The sequence below is a fragment of the Brachyhypopomus gauderio genome, chromosome 17, assembly GCF_052324685.1.
Source record: "Brachyhypopomus gauderio isolate BG-103 chromosome 17, BGAUD_0.2, whole genome shotgun sequence".
Classification (NCBI taxonomy): Eukaryota; Metazoa; Chordata; class Actinopteri; order Gymnotiformes; family Hypopomidae; genus Brachyhypopomus; species Brachyhypopomus gauderio.
The window spans coordinates 12,561,204-12,568,902 of NC_135227.1; positions in this window are offsets into that span (position 1 = coordinate 12,561,204).

Consider the following 7,699-nt stretch of genomic DNA (forward strand, 5'->3'; position numbering starts at 1 on the left):
GGACCCCTACCTAAAACTCGTTCAGGTAATTCGTACCTTCTTACCTTAATGTGTGCCACGACTAGATTTCCTGAGGCAATACCCTTGCGTTCCTTGAAATCCAAAGTGATTGTCAAGGCCTTGATAAAATTTTGCACTACTTTTGGCATTCCGAAATGCATACAGTCAGACCAAGGCTCTAACTTCATGTCTAAGCTCTTTGAACAAGTGGTTAAGGAATTGGACATAGAACATAAAGTATCAAGCGCTTATCATCCAGAATCTCAAGGAGCATTGGAAAGGTTTCATCAGACCTTTAAGACAATGCTGAGGACCTTTTGTCATGACTGTGACAAAGACTGGGATGAGGGTGTTCCGTTATTGCTATTTGCTATCCGTGACACTGTGCAGGACTCAACAGGTTATAGTCCTAACACCTTGCTTTTTGGTAGAACAGTCCGTGGTCCCCTTAGACTTCTGTACGAACGATGGCTGGGTGCTCCTCAGTCTACATCAACTCAGCCTGTTTGTGATTTTGTTGAAACCCTCCGTAAACGGTTAAGCACTGTTCGTGAGATTGCCAGCAGGAACTTGAAATCTGTACAAGCCGACATGAAAATTCGTTATGACCAGAAAGCAGTTGAACGTTCATTTAAGGTTGGTGATCGTGTGCTTGTACTTTTGCCCATTCCAGGATCTCCCCTTTGTACCAGATTTTCAGGTCCATATATGGTTAAGGCGAAAACCTCTCCCACTAATTACATTTTGGCTACGCCTGATCGTCGACGAAAGTCACGTCTTTGTCATATAAACCTGTTGAAACCCTACATTGATCGCCACCAGCCAGATAGTTTGACCCAATCTGAGGCCTCTGTGATTTCTACGGTACCTGTCGCTGTGACTGCCAAGGTACCTCCTAGTGAGTATGTACCTGAGCAAGATGACTTGCGGATAGGTCGTAATTGTGTGCCCTGTGCTCGCCTCCCAAACTCCTTAGCCTTACAAACCCTGCCACAGAAAGTAGCGCACCTTCCTACAGAAGCTCAGACTGATGTGATCTCGCTGATCCACACATACCCTAGTTTGTTCTCTGATGTTCCTACTCGCACGTCTGTGCTACAACATGACATACTCATAGATTCTCCTGCCCCTATTAGGCAGCACCCATACAGAGTAAATCCACACAAACGCTCCCTGTTGAGAAAAGAGACTGACTATCTTTTAGAACATGGTTTGGCTGTCCCTAGTATTAGTCCGTGGTGTTCCCCATGTCTGTTGGTGCCCAAGCCCGATGGTACTTTTCGATTGTGCACAGACTACCGTAAGGTTAATGCTGTCACCGTCCCGGACTCTTATCCAATGCCCAGGATGGAGGACTGTATTGACCGCATAGGTTCTGCTCGTTTTGTCTCTAAGCTTGATTTATTGAAGGGGTATTGGCAAGTCCCGTTGACAACTCGTGCTTCAGACATCTCTGCCTTTGCTACGCCTGACCAATTTTTACAGTATACAGTCATGCCTTTTGGTCTTAGAAACGCCCCATCCACGTTTCAACGCTTAATGAATATGGTTTTGGGTGACGTGCAAAACTGTGAAGTATACTTGGATGATGTTGTGATTTACACTTCTTCTTGGGCCCACCACATCCAAGTTTTGGATAATGTCTTTAGGAAATTGCAGGATGCTTCCCTAGTGTTGAATATGGAGAAATGTGACTTTGGTAAAGGGGAAATCATATACTTGGGTAAGGTAGTTGGTAATGGTACCGTGCGTCCTCTGAATGCCAAGGTGGATGCTATATGTGCATTCCCTGCACCAGAAACGAGGCGCCACCTACGGCGGTTCCTAGGAATGGCTGGCTATTACCGCTGTTTCTGTCCAAACTTTTCCGATGTTGTGGCACCCATGTCAAACTTGTTGTGCAAAAATGTTCCTTTTGTCTGGTCCCCTGCCTGTCAGAGATCCTTTGAGGCTGTGAAGTCCTTACTGATAAGTGCACCTGTGCTTGCTGCACCAGATTATGACCGACCATTTAAACTGGAGGTTGATGCTAGTGGTACTGGCATTGGTGCTGTGTTGGTGCAAGAGGACATGTTTGGAGTGGATCATCCTACATGTTACTTTTCTCGTAAGTTCAACAAACACCAACTAGCCTATAGTACCATCGAGAAAGAAGCCCTAGCCCTTCTCTTAGCCCTTCAGCATTTTGAAGTTTATCTCGGTGGCAGTGCTCACCCCATCACTGTGTTTACCGACCATAATCCGTTGGTTTTTCTGCAGCGCATGGCCAATGCAAACCAAAGGCTAATGCGTTGGTCTCTTATTGTCCAAGGTTTTAACATCCACATTGTGCACAAAAGAGGCCTCGATAATGTGGTGGCTGATGCCCTGTCCAGGTGCTGCTGAGTGTGTTATTTGTGAACATTATTTGAAGTTCACACTTATGGGGGGGGGTGTTATGACCCTGTCTTTTTATGTGTTCGCGTGAAGCATTTTGTTACAGGTTTGTCCAGTCCGTGTTCCACTCCAGGAATCCCTGATGTCCCTGGGAACATGAAGTCTCCGCCCTCGGCTTCCTGATATATAAGGAGGAAATGAGAGGATTCCCGTTGCGATTCAGCCTTGCCGACCTCGTAGAGATTGAGAACTTTGAGATATTGCTATACTGTGTATGACCTTTTGATTTTGGATTTGGATTTGGATTTGCGTGCTCCTTTACTATAACTATATAGAGTTGTGTATAGATATATGTATATTGGTGGTTTGTGTGTGCACACGGTGAGTAGGAAGTGGCTGCCATTTTGTTTGGGTTGTGGGTTCGTATCTGTTTTGGACATAGGGAGTCAGAGTAGTGTTGTCTTTTGTTTCACCCTGTTAGTGTAGTTATGTCTGTTTCTTTCTAGTATGGTTTTTGTTAGTTGTTTTGGCCTGGGTCACTTCTGACGTTTGTACCTGTGTGCACTTTGTCCTGTATATATATTCTGTTTGTGAATACTTGTAAATACACCAATACTTTACATTTTCTTGAATCACTGTCATCCATATTCCACCCCTTCACACCCCTGTTACGGCCTAGAGCCTAGATAGGTCGTAACACTTGTAACTAAGGCACCACCAGTCTGGAGTTATTGTTGTGATTTTTATGTTATGATTCTGCTGGCAAACCTATTTGCATATTTGCATATGCTATATATATCAGCTGCATATACCAGTCTGGATGAATATCAAGGTTCTGTTGAGAGGTCAGAAGGTTAGACCTTGTGGGATCGGTCCAGTTTGAAAGCCTTGTGTGGAAGACCAAACATTAGATGTAGGTGGAGGCTCAGCATTGCCCTCTAATGGGTTGTCTAAACTAATGGGAGAGTGATCAGTAGTGGGAGTGTGTATGGGAGATGTCCCTGTCCTTTGTTTATTAGACACAGGTTCTATAGTGACTCTTATGGAGGGGATTTATAAGCAGAATTTTCAGTCATCATCTTGTCACTGGCTTCAGCACAGAGCCGCTAATGACTTAGAAGTTCCTTAACTGGGGTATTTGGAGTTAGATATCCAAGTGCCACATACTACCAGGGATGTTTATTTTGGTGGCCAAAGATTCCATTGATCGCTATGCTAAAGTGAAAAAGAAAAATTCAATGTGCTGGGTTAGTGTGTATGAACGTCATCAGCTGGTGCTATGATGCGTTATTCCAACAAGAGGGTTTTCCACCTAATGGTTGCTTTGGGTCCAGTGAAAGTAGCAAGCTGTGTGTATTCCTGCAGGCTCTGTCAAATTAGATGAAGTGGCTGAAAACCAGCATTTGGACTTTTCTCTGCACCTGGTATTGTTGGAGCCAATGAACAACAGGCAACCGCCTGCTTTCCCTTGATAGGGAACAGGTTTTTGTGCCAGTTCTTAACATACAGACCAGAGATGTGTGGCTACTTCCTCCTGCAATGTTGGGAAGCATATCTTGTGTAGAGCTTTAAACTACAAGTTTCCACTTCAGATGGTTACATTTGAGGAGGGGATAGAACATCAAGAGTGTGTTGCAATCATCCAGTCACGAGGTCAGTTTCTGAATTTCTCTAATCTTTCATGGCCTACATTGTCTGGCTCTGTAATGTAGTATAGTGGAGCTTTTAGTCAGAGTGAGAGTGATTTGGGATATACAGACCTAATAAACCATGACATCCATTTGACTGAAATCCCTATTTGTCAGCATTACCACTTTATTCCACTTTCACAATCTGAACAGGTAAAAAACACATTCAAAAGATGCTGGAGAGAAAGGTTGTGCAGGCGAGTTATAGACTGTATTCCTCGCCAATTGTTGTGGTGCTGAAGAAGGATCCCACTTAGTCTATTTAAATTTAGTCTGATGCCTTTTGGCCTTGGCTATGCACCTCATACTTTCCAATGACACATGGAATGTATTTTTGGAGATGAGCATTTTTAAACTGATGCTGTATTTGGATGATATTATTATGTAATTATTGCTCCCTCCTTTGAATCTCAATTGAGTTACAGCATACTGAGATGCTTCTGGAAGATTGCAGCAATAAGAATTTGAAGTTAAAATGAGAGAAATCTCACTTTTAACATGAGGTTTGCTGTTCAGAACATATGCTCTCTGCTTCTGGCGTGGTGACCATGACATAATTACTGCTTTTTTAGAATGGAAACACGCTCTACTATTTTCAAAGAACTTCAGTATTTCTTTGGGTTTGCATCCTATTATTGTCAGTTTGTTGATCAGTTTGCACAGCTTGCTACTCCACTTCATAAACTGGAGGCCAGTGTTCAGGGGGCATGTCATGTCAAGACTGGGCTGAGCTTGCTGGAAAGTCAGTGGAATGCAGAATCTGAAAGCCTGTTTTGAAACATTGAAAGAAAAGTTGTTTTCTGCACCTGTCCTCACCTATGTTGATTTTACCAAGCTGTTCATTTTGGAAGTCGATGACAGTTTTATGGGGCTTGGGGCAGTAATTTCTCAGGATCAGGAGGGGAAAAAAAATAACCAGTCACATATGTAAGAAGAGGACTTCACCCAATGGAAAGAAAGATGTCAAATTATACTTGTGTGAAGTTTGAGCTTCTAGGGTTGACATGGGCGACACTGAAAAATGCAGAGTACATTTATTGGGGGCTAAATTCATTGTTTATACTGACAATAATTCCCTGAGCCATTTACAAACTGCAGAGCTGGGGCTGTTGAAGAGTGTTGGGACTGACAACTCGCCCTTTTCAATTTTAAAATTAATTACACCCCTTGAAGTATGAATCAAAATGCAGATGCTTCGTCTAGACATGTTGCTCAGTGAGTGCCCTTAGATATTGAGGAAGCTGCCCCTGGCAGTTCCCAAGTTTACTCAAGAGGAATGACTTCATTTTATGACAGAACAAACCTTCTAATGAGAACATGGTAATCTCAATTGGGGTTGTTTGCTCACTGTGCAGAGCGGGCTTGGTGTTCCCAATCTCTATAGGGTTTGGCCATCCATCTCTATAGGGTTGCTCTCCAAGTGCCACCAAATAGGATAGGGGAACCCCCAATGACCAGCAATGAGGCTGGAACTTCCAGGAGGACTGTCTTCTTCACCTACCCACAGATCTTTGATAGGGATTGAGAAAAAAATAATTTCACTGTAAGGATGTATCTAGCCAGGTGATGTGCACTTCCTATTTATATATATATATATTGCCAGACAAAGAACCTGCTGTTCTGCCCAGAGAGTTACATTTTCATCTTATCAGAGTCCTTTACATATCACTGAGCAAGCACCAACCTGGCAGCCTTATTCTCAACAGTGGTTTCCATCTTGCCACTCTGTCTTATTTATTCAGGTCTGCAGATATGGTTGTCTGCCCAATAGGTTTTCATATCTCTGCACAGGACTTGTGGTGATCTTTTAGAGTTACCATTCATAGCTCCCTGACTATCAACTGCACTATAAATTATGGTCCCTTATAAAACTAGATGTGTATATTACCAATCCAAAAAATGCTACAGGTGTATAACAGGTGAGTTCTAAACAGCGCACAACTAAAGTAAACAGGATGCAACTGACCACAAATTGGAGTTCCACAGCAAAAGGTCTGAATACTTTTGTGAATAATTAATTACATTGTACATTACAAATTAATACATTTTCTAAAGTCTCTTAAACATCATTAATGATCATGGGTTTATATGAGTGCAAAGTTGTGGTAAAAAAATAACGTGCATTCAAAATCAAATCCACAATACAGTAAAGAATACTTTCTGAATCCAGTGTTGTCTGAACTTCAGTCCTCACTGTGTGTGGATGGATGGATGGATGGAGGGTTTTCACTCTGAAGAACCCCTTGCCACATTTCAGCTCTGCAAAATACTTCAGTGATATGTTTTATAGTTTTTGATTATTTTAAATCTTAATGTTAATATTTCCTTTGTCACAATCATGATATAATAACATAGCTTTATCAATATAATTTATGTATATCAATCTTTGGATGCATGTTCTTTTTGCAACTAGCAAAATCGAATAAACAGAATTGAATAAATTTAAATGTAAACTACATAAACTCCATCAGATGTCACCTCCATCAGGATTTAGGTCTGATAGAGTTGACAGTTAATACGGCTTCTTTAATAATTATATGAATTATAGTAACATAGTCTTTCAAATAATACAGATATAATAAAATACATGACAGCATATAATGCTTTTATAGATACATTAGCTATTAACTCCAGCATGGTTAATGGTTAGGGGTCGGTTTAGGTTGGAGGTTAAGTGGTCAGGATAATGATATGATTATAGTTGGAGGAACAAAGAGGTTAAGGAACATATGGCTCAGGGAAATAGGTTGAAAGAACACAGACCAACTTCACTGTAGAACAGCATAAGCTATTATGATAAAAGACATTCAGTCATAGATACTGAAAACATATAGGCAGAGCTCTTATTATTTTTGATGTCATTTTGATTTGTAAGCTAGACTACTGCTCTTGTGTGTTTCAGTGCAGTGTGGCTGGACAAAGTCTGTAACTAGAGGAGCACAGGAAGAGAAACGGAGAGTTCCACAGGAAGTGATCACAGAAAACCAGCACACAAGCAGAATTATGAGAGGCATTTCTAGGACAGGAGAGGCATAGATAGAAACAGAGGGTTGAGGAAGGAAAAATAAAACAGATTAATGATTTAAATGAGAGCACTGAGGAAAAAGAGAAGGAACTTAGGCAGAAACAATAAAGTGAGCTACAAAAAACACACAACAAACTATTAGAAAAGTCCCTAGATTGTCTATTGACTTGCATGAGATACCACACAGTCAATTACCCCTCATCGATACCTGCCCCATCATCTACATAAATAAACCTTCAGACTCAACTACCCTACAGTCAGATGTCCCTTGATCAAAATAACCATCCATGTCCAGGTGCCCTTCAACAGCAACTACCCCCATCAGTCAAACAGTCCTAACAAGTATGCTGACAGCTCCTTCAACTGAAACTACCCCACAGCAAACTGAAACAGCCAACTGCCCCTCAACCAAGATACCCATTAACAGCCAAGTGACCTTCAATGACATCTATCAGGCAAATACCCCTCAATAACTATCTCATTAATCTAACAGGCTTTAACAACAGCTACCCTGACAGATAAATGACCCCTCAACCTCAACTACCTCATAACAAATTGCCCCTCCTTCAAAATTACTCCATCAGGACAATAGCCCTCCGGCAATACAACT